Source organism: Pongo pygmaeus, chromosome 23 (assembly GCF_028885625.2).
Source record: "Pongo pygmaeus isolate AG05252 chromosome 23, NHGRI_mPonPyg2-v2.0_pri, whole genome shotgun sequence".
Taxonomy (NCBI): domain Eukaryota; kingdom Metazoa; phylum Chordata; class Mammalia; order Primates; family Hominidae; genus Pongo; species Pongo pygmaeus.
Window position 1 is genome coordinate 40,483,547 of NC_085931.1, and position 15,555 is coordinate 40,499,101.

Genomic DNA, 15,555 nt, shown 5'->3' on the forward strand with positions numbered 1-15,555 from the left:
AGAGTGCTGATTGGTCAGGTCGGAGATGCAATCATAAGGAGTGGAAGCCGTCCTCTTGTGCTGAGTGGATCTCTGGGTGCGGGCCACAGGACCAGATGATCCGGTTTCTTAATCTGTGTGTCGCCAGCGGATCCATTGAGTGCAGGATCGGAAAAATATATTGAGCACCAATCTTAGGTTTTACAGTAGTGATGTTATCCCTAGGAGCAATTGGGGAGGTTTAGAATCTGTGGCCACTACCTGCATGACTCCTAAACTGTAATTTCTAATCTCGTGGCTAATTTGTCTCATAAAAGCAGTCTGGTCCCCAGGCAAGAAAGGGGTTTATTTTGGGAGAGGGCTGTTATCTTTGTTTCAAAGTTAAACTATAAATTTGCGGCCAGGCATGGTGGCTCATGCCTGTAATCCCAGCATTTTGGGATGCCAAGGCTGGTGGATCAGGAGTTTAGGTCAGGAGTTCAAGACCAGCCTGGCCAACAGGGTGAAACCCTGTCTCTACTAAAAATACAAAAAATTAGCCGGGCATGGTGGTGGGCACCTGTAATCCCAGTTACTCGGGAGGCTGAGGCAGGAGAATCTCTTGAACCCTGGAGGCAGAGGTTGCAGTGAGCTGAGATCGTGCCACTGCACTCCAGCCTGGGCAACAAGAGCAAAACTCCGTCTCAAAAAACAAACAAACAAAAAGACTGTAAGTTTGGCCTATGCCCAGGAATGAACATGAGACAGTTTGGGGGTTAGAAGCAAAATGGAGTCGATTAGGTCAGATCACTTTCACTGTCATAATTTTCTGTTAAAATTTCTGCAAAGGGGGTTGCATCAGTAAGCCCCCTGAAATTGTGTACAACGTTATGTGCTCCTGTGTGGTGCATTCTCCGGGGAAAGGCATTCACAGGCCAGGTTTATCACCATCAAAGAAACAAACTTCCTTACAAGTGAAGACGGGGGCAAGGCTGTCAGCTGCAGACACTATCTCCACCATCTCCTTTCCCCTTTTCATCCCCCTTCTCTGCCTGAAAATCCTGGGGCCTCTTTCTGCCCTGCCCAGCTCTTTTGCCCGCCCTCTAAACTAATCCCTTCTCAGCCCACAATCCCCCGGATCACAGACATTGGCAGGGGTGGAGGGCCTTCAGACCCCACAGGGGGCAGGGGCTTTATCCACTTCCAAAGGGGCAGGGACAGCTCCCCAAAAGAATGTCCACCCACTGACTAGTGGCTGCCTCCTGGTATACTTCGTATGGGGGAATGGAGGCCAGGCCATGATTGCACCACTGCACTCCAGCCTGGGCAACAGAGCAAGACCCAGTCTCTATAAAAAAAAATAATAATTTTAAGATTAGGACCACGTGTGGTGGCTCATGCCTGTAATCCCAGCACTTTGGGAAGCCAAGGCAGGAGGATCTATGAAAATTCAAAAAATTAGCTAAGCATGGTAGCACACACCTATAGTCCCAGCCACTCAGGAGGCTGAGGCAGGAAAATCACTTGAGGTAGGAAGTCCAGGCTGTAGTAAGTTATGATTTTTTTTAATTAAATAAATAAATCAGTCTGGGCGCGGTGGCTCATGCCAGTAAACCCAGCACTTTGGGAGGCCAAGGTGGGTGGATCACCTGAGGTCAGGAGTTCGAGACCAGCCCGGCCAACATGGTGAAATCCCGTCTCTACTAAAAATACAAAAATTAGGCCGGGTGCAGTGGCTCATGCCTGTAATCCCAGCACTTTGGGAGGCTGAGGCAGAGGAATCACCTGAGGTCAGGGGTTCGAGACCAGCCTGATCAATATGACGAAACCCCATGTCTACTAAAAACATAAAAATTAGCCGGGTGTGGTGGCATGTGCCTGTAATCCCAGCTACTCGGGAGGCTGAGGCAGGAGAATCACTTGAACCCAGGAGGCAGAGGTTTTAGTGAGCCAAGATCGCACCATTGCACTCCAGCCTAGGCAACAAGAGCGAAACTCTGTCTCAACAAAACAAACAAACAAATAAAATAAAAAATAAAAATACAAAAATTAGCAAGGCATGGTGACGCACACCTGTGACCCCAGCTACTCCGGAGACTGAGGCAGGAACATGGCTTAAACCCGGGAGGCAGAGGTTGCAGTGAGCCAAGATCACGCTACTGCACTCCAGCCTGGGTGACAGAGAGAGATTCTGTCTCCAAAAAAAAAAAAAAAAATCAAAGTCAGTATGATCTCAGCAGAGTCCCCAGTCAAAGCCACTCAGGAAAAACCCAGGTGGGTTGATGGAAGCACAGCAAATGGTGTCATGTGGTGGGAGCAGCTCTTTCCTTAGGAACCCAGTGTGGCAGACTGACTGTGGAGTGGTGGAAGCGACCACCTCTGCCAGCCTGACTTTGGACCTGAGCTTCAAAGGATGAGTAGGAGTCTGCCAGGAGAGAGGGAAGGACCAGGGGAAACTCAGAGGAAGCAATGTGTACACAGTATGTGAAGGGGCTGCCAGAGGCCAGGCACAGTGGCTCACACCTGTAATCCCAGCACTTTGGGAGGCCAAGGCAGGCGGACCAATTGAGGCCGAGAGTTTGAGACCAGTCTGGCCAACATGGCAAAACCCGATCTCTATTAAAAATACAAAAAATTAGCCAGTCATGGTAGCACACACCTGCGGTCCCAGCTACTCCAGAGGCTGAAGTATGAGAATGGCTTGAACCCAGGAGGCAGAGGTTGCAGTGAGTGGAGATTGTGCCACTGCACTCCAGCCTGGGTGACAGCAATACTCTGTCTCAAAAAAAAAAAAAAAAATGAGGGGTGTGTGTTGAGGGCTCTTCCAGGAAGAAAGCACAGTTGAATATAATGAACGGGTGGTGATTATGTGGTGGCAGCCTCTCATTCAGTACAGGAATAATTTTGTTTTTCTTTTTTTTTTTTTTTTTGAGACAGGGTCTCACTCTGTCGCCCAGGCTGGAGTGCAATGGCGTGATCTCAGCTCACTGCAACCTCCACCTCCTAGGCTCAAGGGATTATCCTGCCTTAGCCTCCCAAGTAGCTGGGATTACAGGCTTGCATTACCACACCCGGCTAATTTTTGTATTTTTATTAGAGATGGGGTTTCACCACATTGGCCAGGCTGGTCTTGAACTCCTGACCTCAAATGATCCACCCGCCTCAGCCTCCCAAAGTGCTGGGATTACAAGTGTGAGCCACCGCACCTGGCTGGAATAATTTTCTAACAATGGAATGGGCTGCCTTGGTGACATGTCATTGAATTGTGTCAACAGAGGCTGAGTAGCAGCACGTTGGCTATGTGGTAGAGGGCATTTGGCAGTCAGGCCACAGCAAGCTGGACCCAAGGACAGGGAGGAGCCGGCCTTGCTGGTTTAGGGTGAGAAGCTCTCACCAAAGCCTCGGTGTTCCTGGCTGCCTCACGCTGCCTCCCAGGTGAGGAAAATGAGGGAGGACTGACCTGCAGCCTCCTCCTGTGGGTCTTAGCATTTCCAAGAAGGGTTTTCCGTCTCTGTCCAGCCAAATAGGGCAGGAGGGTGAAAAAAGGTGGTGCTGGGAGCATGCTTCCACCCCTGCCTGGGAAAGATGGGATACGGGCCTCCCTCCCCATCCCACATGAACCACAGTGTGGCCACTGACTGACTAGAAGGGCAACCTCAAGGCCCCCACTCCCAACTCAGCTAGGGTGAACACATATCCCAGTTTATCCTGGACTTTCTCAGTTTTAGCACTGAAAGTCCTCCATCCCAGAAAACCCCTCAGTCCTGGACAAGCCAGAACCTTTGGTCACCCCAATTACGGCCCTAGTTCTCTCCCCAGGACATATACCCACTCCATCCCAGAATCTTTTCCTTGCTTAACTAAATCTATTTACCCTCCTTGAAAGGGAGCTGGGGTCTGGGCAAGGTAGCTCACGCCTGTAATCCCAGCACTTTGGGAGGCTGAGGTGGGTGGATCACCTGAGGTCAGGAGTTCAAGACTAGCCTGGCCAATGTGGTGAAACCTCATCTCTACCAAAAATACAAAAATTAGCCGGGTGTGGTGGCAGGTGCCTGTGGTCCCAGCTACTCGGGAGGCTGAGGCAGGATAATCAGTTGAACCTAGGAGGTGGAGGTTGCAATGAGCCAAGATCATGCCACTACACTCCAGCCTGGGCAACACAGCAAGACTCCGTGTAAAAAAAAAAAAAAAAAAAAAGGAAGGAAAGAAAAGGAAGAAAGAGAGCAGGGATGGGGTCCAAGCTTGGTGGCTCACACATGTAATCGCAGCACACTGGGAGGCCCAGGCAGGAGGATTACTTGAGGCCAGGATTTCAAGACCAACCTGGGCAACATAGTGAGACCCTTGTCTCTACTAAAAATTTTTAAAAATGAACTGGCCATGGTAGTGTGTGCCTGTAATCCCAGCTATTCAGGAGGCTGAGGTGGGAGGACTGCTTGAGCCCAGGAGTTGGAGGCTGCAGTGAGCTATGGTCATGCCACTGCCCTCCAGCCTGAACAACAGAACAAGACCTTCACTCTAAAAGAAAAGGGGTATGCCGGGCACGGTGGCTCACGCCTGTAATTCCAGCACTTTGGGAGGCCAAGGTGGGCGAATCACCCGAGGTCAGGAGTTCGAGACTAGCCTGACCAATGTGGAGAAACCCCGTCTCTACTAAAAATACAAAATTAGCCGGGCGTGGTGGCACGTGCCTGTAATCCCAGCTACTCGAGAAGCTGAGGCAGGAGAATCGCTTGAACCCGGGAGGCGGAGGTTGTGGTGAGCCAAGATTGCGCTATTGCACTCCAGCCTGGGCAACAAGAGCAAAACTCCATCTCAAAAAAAGAAAAAGAAAAAAAAGAGTGAGGATGGAACTGGGCTCTCTTTGTGGCACTCAGTGACATACAATGCTGGTTAACTGAGCACCTGATTGATGTGAACTGTCCTTACCCACAGACCATTCATTCTGTGTAGCAAACCAGTTGCTGTATTCTGGTCAGCAACCCAGTCAAGATAAAATTCCACCAATAGGCCTGGTGGGATAGCTCATGCCTATAATTCCACTTTGGGAGGCCGAGGTGGGCAGATAGCTTTGAGCTCAGGAGTTCGAGACCAACCTGGGCAACATAACAAAACCCCATCTCTACAAAAAATGCAAAAATTAACTGGGTGTGGTGGTGCACACCTGTAGTCCCAGCAATTCAGGAGGCTGAGGTGGGAGGATGGCTTGAACCCAGGAGGCAGAGGTTGCAGTAAGCCAGTATCATATCACTGCACTCCAGCCTGGGTGACAGAGCCAGACCCTGTCTCCAAAAAAAAAAAAAAAAAAATTCCACCAGTAAAAATGTGGCTGAGCACAGTAGCTCACACCTATAATCCCAGCACTTTGGGAAGCTGAGGCAGGAGGATCACTTGAGGCCAGAGTCCAAGACCAGCCTGGATAACATAGGAAGACCCCATCTCTCCAAAAATAATTTTAAAATATTAGCTGGTGGTGTGTGCCTGTAGTCCCAGCTACTCGGGAAGGTGAGGCCAGAGTATTGCCTAAGCCCAAGTCGTCAAGGCTTCAGTAGCCCGTGATCATGCCACGGCACTCCAGCCTGGGCAACAGAGGGAGATCTTGTCTTTAAAAAAAGAAAAAAAAAATTCCACAAATAGGGATTTAGACAATTTCCAATTACTATGGAATAAATTACCCCAAATCTTAGCAGCTTGAAACAATCAGCATTTATGATCTCACACAGTTCCTGAGGGTCAGGAATTCTGGAGTGGGTGGTTACCTGGGGCGGTTCCAGCTCCGGGGGTCTCACAAGGCTGTAATCAAGATATTGGCTTGGGTTAATAGTCATCTGAAGACTTGACCAAGGCTGGAGAATCCCCTTCCAAGGTGAGTCATTCACATGCCTGGCAAGTTAGTGCTGGTAGTTGGCAGGAGACCTCAGTTCCTTGCTACATGGGCTTCTCCAGAGGGCTGCTTGAGTGTCTTCACCACATGGCGGCTGGCTTCCCCCAGAGCGAGTGATCCAGTAAGGTAAAACCTTCAAGGACTTTTGTGATCTGACCTTGGAAGTCACACTGTCGTTTTTGTACATCCCATTGGTTGGACATGCAGCCCTTCTCAGCAGGAGTCAGGGTCTTGTTTTGTTGCCCAGGCTGGAGTGCAGTGGCACAATCATAGCTCACTGAAGTCTCCAACTCCTGGGCTCAAGCAGTCCCCCGACTCAGCCTCCTGAGTCGCTAGGACTGCAGGCATGCGCCATCCATGCTCAGAATGTAAATATCAATACCTGAGCAGGGCTGCACGTCTAACCAATGGGTGTAAATATCAACATGCGAGAGTCACGTGGGACATCCTGGAGGCTGGCTAGCACAATTAGCTTTTGTACTAGGCCCAATTATTAGGGTTGGACTCAGTTCTTCAAGCTGTCTTCTACAAGGCCTCCCCGGAGTCCCCACTGTCCTCTGTCCTAGGATCTCTCTCTGAAGTTCCTTTCTGCCCACCACTATGTCTGTGACATCTTTTTCTCCTGAACATGTCTCCCACCCACCCCTCCTCTCCCGCCCTCCTCCCTTCCCTAAGCTGCCCTCATGGAATCCACCTTCATAACTCTTTGCCGAAGTCTGTTATCCAATCTGCAAAACAAAATGAGAGGAGCCAGGGACAAAGACAGATGCGCAGAGCCAGGCAGAGAGGAACAGGCAGGTTCATAAGTGTAAAATATTGACAAACCTGCCATCATCCATTCCCTGGGACAAATAGATCATCACCAAACGGGCTGCAGACGAGCAAAGAGACAAATTACCCAGCTGTGGCAGTGTCACCTGCTCCTTATTAATGGGCTTTATGCTCAGACCCAATTGCTGTCTGAGAACTGTATCCTTCAGCTCCTATGGGACCCCAAACAGGAGGGAAAGGGACAAGAAAGCTTTTATGTCTCACCTGGGGCAAAAGCCACAGAGCTAAGTCCCAGCCTTTCTGGACTATGCATCATATGCAGATATGAATCCTGTGCCTTTGACAGAGTGCCACATAAAAACATTAACAGGCCAGGCGAGGTGGCTCACGCCTGTAATCCCAGCACTTTGGGAGGCTGAGGCAGGTGGATCACTTGAGGTCAGCAGTTCAAGACCAGCCTGACTAACATGGTGAAACTCCATCTCTACTAAAAATACAAAAATTAGCCGGGCGTGGTGGTGCACGCCTGTAATCCCAGCTACTCAGGAGGCTGAGACAGGAGAATCGCTTGAACCTGGGAGGCAAAGGTTGCAGTGAGCTGAGATCGTGCCACTGTACTCCAGCCTGGGCAACAGAGCGAGACTCTGACTCAAAAAAAAAAATGAACAAAAAGTGCTACTCCGCATATAGATTATAAATAATACAAATGCTAGGGGAAAAAATTAACCTGTTAAGTATAGAACAATTTCAAAGCTGGCGGAGTGGATTATAAACTGTGTTTATGCTATTGCCACAAGGTGGCGCCACTTTAGCAAGGAAGCAAATGCCCACATCCTGTCATTACTGAGCAAATCACACAGTTGTTGACGTGCTTGGGACACTAGCAATTGTTTTTTGTGCTATGATTTGGCCAGGCACTGTTATTATAAGCCACTTAAAAAGGCTATAACAAGACTGGGCGCGGTGGCTCATGCCTGTAATCCCAGCACTTTGGGAGGCCAAGAGAGGCGGATCACGAGGTCAGGAGCTCGAGACCAGCCTGGCCAACATGGTGAAACCCGGTCTCTACTAAAAATACAAAAATTAGCTGGGTGTGGTGGCACATGCCTGTAATCCTAGCTACTCAGGAGTCTGAGGCAGGAGAATTGCTTGAACCCAGGAGACAGAGGTTGCAATGAGCTGAGATTGTGCCACTGCACTCCAGCCTGGGTGACAGAGCAAGACTCTCTCAGAAAAAACAACAACAAATAAGAAAAAGGCTATAACAACATCATTCAAGCATTCCTGAAGGAGAGGGGCTAGTGCTGAAAAGCATGTCCTCAAATCAACACCTTTGGAGTGGATATTGGACATGATGAAACACCATGAAGACCAAACCACCTCCATGACAGGTGGTGCTGTTAATTTAGGAGACTGCCCGCAGGTACAGATAATGCTGCAAAGATACAAAGCAGGATCAAAAGCAAAAATGTGGTCAGATGGTTGTGCAGATTTATGAGTTATGTGAGTGCATTTCATCTCCTACTCGTATTCTTGGAACACAAAGTTTTGAATCATGTTAAGTTTACAGCAGGCATCCTTCTTGTAAAATATGACATTTAAATTAGGGAGGTTGGCCAGGTGTGGTGGCTCACGCCTATGATCCCAACACTTTGGGAGGCTGAGGCGGGCGGATCACCTGAGGTTAGGAGTTTGAGACCAGCCTGGACAACGTGGCGAAACCCGGTCTCTACTAAAAATACAAATATTACCCAGGCTTGGTGGCCCATGCCTGTAATCCCAGCTGCTTGGGAGGCTGAGGCAGGAGAAGCACTTGAACCCGGGAGGTGGAGGTTGCAGCGAGCCGAGATGGTGCCACTGCACTCCAGCCTGGGTGACAGAGCTAGACTCTGTCTCAAAAAAAAAAAACCAAATAAATAAATATGACATTCCTGGTCCTCCCCAGCATAAATGTGGCCACTTGAGTCCACTCCTGCAAGCAGGGAGCTATGGGTTGAATTGTGTTTCCTCAAAAAGAGATGTTGAAGTCCTAACCCCTAGTATCTCGGAATATGACCTTATTTGGAAATAGGGTCTTGATAAAAGTAATAAAATTAAAATTAGGTCATTAGGGTGAGCCCTAATCCAGTATGACTAATGTCGTTGTGAACAGGGGACATTTAGGCTGGGCGCAGTGGCTCACACCTGTAATCTTAGCTCTGTAGGAGGCCAAGGTGGGCAGATCATTTGAACCCAAGAGTTCAAGACCAGCCTGGGCAACATGGCAAAACTCTTATCTCTACAAAAATGCAAAAATTGCCGGGCGTGGTGGCTCATGCCTATAATCCCAGCACTTTGGGAGGCCAAGGCAGAAGGATCACCTGAGGCTGGGAGTTCGAGACCAGCCTGACCAACGTGGAAAAACCCTGTCTCTACTAATAATACAAAATTAGCCAGGCATGGTGGCGCCTGTCTGTAATCCCAGCTACTCGGGAGGCTGAGGCAGGAGAATTGCTTGAACCCAGAAGGCGGGTTGCAGTGAGCTGAGATCGTGCCACTGCCCTCCAGCCTGAGCAACAAGAGTGAAACTCCGTCTCAAGGAAAAAAAAAAAAAAAAGCATTCAGTAACAATTCAATAAATTTGTGCTTTTAGGATGGATTTACTATTCGCAATTCCATTTCTTTTTTTCTTTTTTGAGATAGAGTCTCACTCTGTTGCCCAGGCTGGAGTGCGATGGCGTGGTCTCGGCTCACTGCAACCTCCGCCTCCCGGGTTCAAACCATTCTCCTGCCTCAGCCTCCTGAGTAGCTGGGATTACAGGCATGTGCCACCATGCCTGGCCTCCATTTCTTTTTTAAAATTATTTTTATTTCTTTTGGGTGGGCAGGGTAGCTCATGCCTGTAATCTCAGCACTTTGGGAGGTGGAGGCAGGCAGATCACTTGAGGTCAGGAGTTTGAGACCAGCCTGGCCAACATGGTGAAACCCGGTGTCTACTAAAAATACAAAATTAGCCAGACGTGGTGGTGCATGCTTGTAGTCTCAGCTACTTGGGAGGCTGAGGCAGGAGAATCACTTCAAACCAGGAGGCAGAAGTTGCAGCGAGCCGAGATCGTGCCACCGCCCTCCAGCCTGGGTGACAAAATGAGACTCCATCTCAAAAAAATAAAATTATTATTTTTTGAGACAAGGTCTCACTCCCATTGCCCAGGCTGAAGCGTAGTGGTGCAATCTCAGCTCACTGCAGCCTGGACTTCTTGGGCTCAAGCGATCCTCCCACGTCAGCCTTCAGAGTAGCTGGGACTGCAGGCTTGCACCACCATGTCCAGCTAATTTTGATGTTGTTGAGATGGAGTTTCGCTCTTATTGCCCAGGCTGGAGTGCAATAGCGCGACCTCAGCTCACTGCAACCTCCGCCTCCCAGGTACAAGTGATTCAGCCTCCCAAGTAGCTCAGATTACAGGCATGCGCCATCACACCTGGCTAATTTTTTTTTTTATTTAGTAAAGACGGGGTTTCACCATGTTGGTCAGGCTGGTCTTGAACTCCTGACCTCAGGTAATCCACCTGGCTCAGCCTCCCAAAGTGCTGGGATTACAGGTGTGTGCCACTGCGTCTGGCCTAATTTTTTATATTTTAAGTAGAGACGGGGTTTTGCCATATTGCCCAGGCTTGTCTTCAAACTGCTGGGCTCAAGTAATCCTCCCTCCTTGGCCTCCCAAAGTGCTGGGATTACAGGGGAGCCACTGTGCCTTGCCCCCATTTCTTATTCTCTCCTTTTTAAGTGATGATGAAATGAAGGCCAGGAAATGGTAAACATCTTTTTGCGGTAACACAGCACCTTGGACATAGGAGGTGCTTGATACTTTTTTTTTTTTTAGACGGAGTTTTGCTCTTGTTGCCCAGGCTGGAGTGCAATGGTGCGATCTCGGCTCACCGCAACCTCTGCCTCCCCGGTTCAAGAGATTTTCCTGCCTCAGCCTCCCTAGTAGCTGGGATTACAGGCACATGCCACCACGCCCGGCTAAATTTTGTATTTTTAGTAGAGACGGGGTTTCTCCATGTTGGTTAGGCTGGTCTTGAACTCCCGACCTGAGGTGATCCACCCACCTCGGCCTCCCAAAATGCTGGGATTACAGGCATGAGCCACCGCGCCCGGTCGATAAATATTAATTACAGTTTACAAGGGGGTTTAAACTCGTCATATCATTTATTATTACAGTATTACCATTTTTACAAATGGGGTAACTGAAGCTCAGAGAAGTTAAATTGCCCAAGGTCACAGAGAAGTAGAAATTCTACCTCAGGCCTGTCTGCCTCCACCATCAACTGACATCCTAGAGAAATTCAAATCTCTGCAATCCAGCCTGAAGAGAACAGAGGACAGGAGGAGTACTACTTATTTCCAAAAGTGTTCTAGGTCCAGATAGGAGTCATTACCTGCAGCCTGCTTTCATTCAGGTTCAGTACCCCAGTGTGGTGCCTTGGCTGAGCCTCTGACCATGCAAGGTCAGTCACCTGGGCCAGGTGATGTTTAATGAGTCGGGTTACCTCACTGAGCCTCAGGCTGCAAGAGAGGCAAGAACCTCTTAGTTTGCTTATTGCTATCTCTGCTGGTGCAGCTTACAAAAATGGATCTAGAACATCAGTCCAATCCTAAGCAAATGTAAGACAAACCGACATCGAGACAGACCTTTGAGAAATATGTTCTACCGATACTCTCTTTTTTTTTTTTTTTTTGAGATGGAATCTTGCTCTGTCGCCCAGGCTGGAGTGCAATCGCACGATGTTGGCTCACTGCAACCTCCTCCTCCCGGGTTCAAGAGATTCTCCTGCCTCAGCGTCCCGAGTAGCTGGAATTACAGGCGTACACCACCACACCTGTCTAATTTTTTGTATCTTCAGTACAGACAGGGTTTCACCATGTTGACCAGGCTCGTGTCGAACTCCTGACCTCAGGTGATCCACCCGCCTCAGCCCCCCAGAGTGCTGGGATTACAGGCATGAGCCACTGCGCCCAGCCTATCCATACTTTTTAAAAAGTGTCAAGGCTGGCCGGACACGGTGACTCATGCCTGTAATCCCAACACTTTGGGAGGCCGAGGCGGGTGGATCAATTGAGCCCAGGAGTTCAAGACCACATTGAGCAACATGGCGAAACCCTTCTCTACTGAAAATACAAAAATTAGCCGGGTGTGGTGGCACACGCCTGTAGTCCCAGCGACAAGGGAGGGCTGAGGCATGAGAATCCTTGAATCCAGGGAGGTGGAGCTGGCAGTGAGCAGCTGAGACTACATCCATGCACCTCCATGCCCAGCTAATTTTTTATATTTTTAGTACAGATGAGGTTTTGTCACATTGGCCAGGCTCTTCATGAACTCCTGAGTTCAGGCAATCCACCCGCCTTGGCCTCCCAAAAGTGTTGAGTTACAGGCATGAGCCACGCACCAGACCTCAACGTTAATTTCTTGATTTTGATCATTGTATTACGATTAAGTAAAATGTTAACGTTAGAGGATGCTAAGTGAGGGATATAGGGAAACTACTATTTCTGCAGGTTTTAAGTCCAATATTAGGTCAAAATAAAAAGCTTATAAATTATACACATTAAAAAATACTTTGTTGGTGGGGCACGGTGGCTCACGCCTGTAATCCCAGCACTTTGGGAGGCTGAGGCAGGCGGATCACTTGAGGTCAGGAGCTCGAGACTAGCCTGGCAAACATGGTGAAACCCTGTCTCCACTAAAAATACAAAAATTAGCCATGCGTGGTTGCAGGCACCTGTAATCCCAGCTACTCTGGAGGCTGAGACAGAATTGCTTGAACCCAGGAGGCGGAAGTTGCAGTGAGCCAAGATCGCACCACTGCACTCCAGCCTGGGCGACAGAGCAAGACTCCATCTCAAAAAACAAACAAATTTGTTATGTAAGTTTTTGTCCCAAGAAGAATAAACAAGAACAAACCTTAAATAAGAGATCTGTAACTGTGTAAAAAGAAATACAGCTAGTGCAACAATTAAATAGTAAGTGGGTAGGGAAAAATTCACTGTAAAGTAAGCAAGAGCAGCAAGAATAAAGCCAAAAATAAGGCAAGGTCAAGTACAATTGCCAGAAGCAGACATACAATTTGGCTCTGAGCTTCTTACCAGCAAGAAGGAAACTTGATTACTTGAGTTACAGTGTAAAAGAAAAAAACTTAAAATTTACATCCATACATAAAGTCCTGTACATTTCTTAGAAAATTATAAAATATTTAGTGACGAGTGAGGATAATCATATTAATGAATGAAAAATTAACAAATCAGCCAGGCATGGTGGCTCACGCCTGTAATCCCAGCACTTTGGGAGGCCGAGGTGGGTGAATCACGAGGTCCTGAGTTCAAGACCAACCAGGCCAAGATGGTGAAACCCCGTCTCTACTAAAATACAAAAATTAGCCGGGCGTGAGAGCGGACACCTATAATCTCAGCTACTCGGCAGGCTGAAGCAGAGAACTGCTTGAACCCAGGAGGAGCAGGTTGCAGTGAACCAAGATTGTGCCACTGCACTCCAGCCCAGCCTAGACTCCGTCTCAAAAAAAAATAAATCATAAAACAATAAGTACTATGCGATAGCGGTGGGTCAGTGGATTATGCGAGTTAAAATTTGTTTTGTTTTTTTTTTTTTTTTGAGACGGAATCTTGCTCTGTCGCCCAGGCTGGAGTGCAGTGGCGCGATCTCAGCTCACTGCAACTTCTGCTTCCTGGGTTCAAGGGATTCTCCTGCCTCAGCCTCCCCAGTAGCTGGGACCATAAGCATGCACCACTGCGCTCAGCTAACTTTTTTTTTTTTTTTTGGAGACAGGTTTTCACCATGTTGGTCAGGCTGCTCTCAAACTCCCAATCTGGTGATCCGCCCGCCTCGGCCTCCCAAAGTACTGGAATTACAGGAGTGAGCCACTGCGCTGGGCCCCAAAAATTGCTTTTCTTGGTGGGGCGAGGTGAGCTCGGTGACTCATATCCGTAATCCCAGCACTTTCGGATGCCGAGCGGGGAGGATCGCTTGAGGCCAGGAGTTTGAGACCAGCCTGGGCAACATAGCAAGATCCTTGTCTCTACAAAATTTTTTTTTTTAAATTAGCATGGCATGGTGGTGCCTTTAGCCCCCGCTAATTGGGAGGCTGAGATGCGAGGACCTCTTGACCCCAGGAGCTCAAAGCTGCAATTAGCTATGATCGTGTCACAGTGGCACTCCCGCTTAGGTGACAGAGTGAGTTCCCATTTCTTTACCAAAAAATGTTTTTCTTTCTGGCTTATTTCCTAGTGCTGTGTAATAAATTGCTACACATTTAGTGGCTTAAAATAACATACAGGCCAAGCACAGTGGCTCCTATCTGTAATCCCAGCACTTTGGGAGGCTGAGACAGAAAAATGGCTTGAGCCCAGGAGTTTGAGACCAGCCTGGGCAACATCGTAAAACTGTCTCTACCAAAAAAAAAAAAAAAAAAAATTAACCTTGCGTGATGGTGCATGCTTGCAGTCCTGTGTCCGGAATTGGTGGCTTCTTGGTCTCACTGACTTCAAGAATGAAGCCGCAGGCCCTCACACGTTGAGTGTTAGTTCTTAAAGGCGACCTGTCCAGAGTTTGTTCCTTCTAATGTTCAGATGTGTTCGGCGTTTCTTCCTTCTGGTGGGTTCATGGTCACTGGCTCAGAAGTGAAGCTGCACACCTTCGCGGTGAAGCAGTGAGTGTTACAGCTCTTCAGAGGGCGCGTCTGGAATGGTTCCTTCCTCCCGGTGAGTTCGCAGTCTCACTGGCTTCAGGAGTGAAGCTGCAGACCCTTGCGGAGAATATCACGGCTCATAAAAGCAGGACGGACCCAAACAAGCAGCAAAGGAACCAACCTGCCACAATAGAGAAAGCGACCTACACAAGCAGCCATTGCTGGCACCCACAGCCTGCTTTTATTCTCTTATCTGGCCCCACCCACATCCTGCTGATTGGTCCATTTTACAGACAGCCGATTGGTCTGTTTTACAGAGAGCTGATTGGTCCGTTTTGACAGGGTGCTGATTGGTGCGTTTACAATCCCTGAGCTAGACACAAAAGTTCTCCACCTCCCCACTAGATTAGCTAGATACAGAGTGTCTATTGGTGTATTTGCAAACCCTGAGCTAGACACAGAGGGCTGATTGGTGCATTTACAAACCTTGAGCTAGATACAGAGTGCCGATTGGCGCGTTCACAATCCCTTAGCTAGACATAAAGATCCTTCAAGTCCCCACCAGACTAGGTAGATACAGTGTATGGAGTGGTGCATTCATAAACCCTGAGCTAGACACAGAGTGCTGATTGGTGTGCTTAAAAACCTTGAGCTAGATACAGAGTGCTGATTGGTGTATTTACAATCCCTTAGCTAGACATAAAGGTTCTCCAAGTCCCCACCAGATTAACTAGATACAGAGTGTCCATTGGTGCATTCACAAACCCTGAGCTAGATACAGGGTGCTGATTGGTGTGTTTACAAACCTTGAGCTAGATACAGAGTGCTGACTGGTGTATTTACAATCCCTTAGCTAGACAGAAAGGTTCTCCAAGGCCCCACCAGACTCAGGAGCCCAGCTGGCTTCACCCAGTGGATTCCGCACCCTGGCCGCTGATGGAGCTGCCTGCCAGTCCCCCGCCGTGCGCCACTCCTCAGCCGTTGGGCGGTCTATGGGACTGGGCGCTCTGGAGCAGGGAGCGGCGCTCGTGGGGGAGGCTCGGGCTGCGCAGGAGCCCATGGCGGTGGCGGAGAGGTTCAGGCATGGCGGGCTGCAGGTCCCAAGCTCTGCCCCGCGGAGAGGCAGCTAAGGCCGGCGAGAAATCGAGGACAGCAGCTGCTGGCCCAGGTGCTAAGCCCCTCACTGCCCGGGGCTTGCCGGCGGGTCGGCCGCTCCGAGTGTGGGGCCCGCCGAGCCCACGCCCACCCGGAATTCGCGCTGG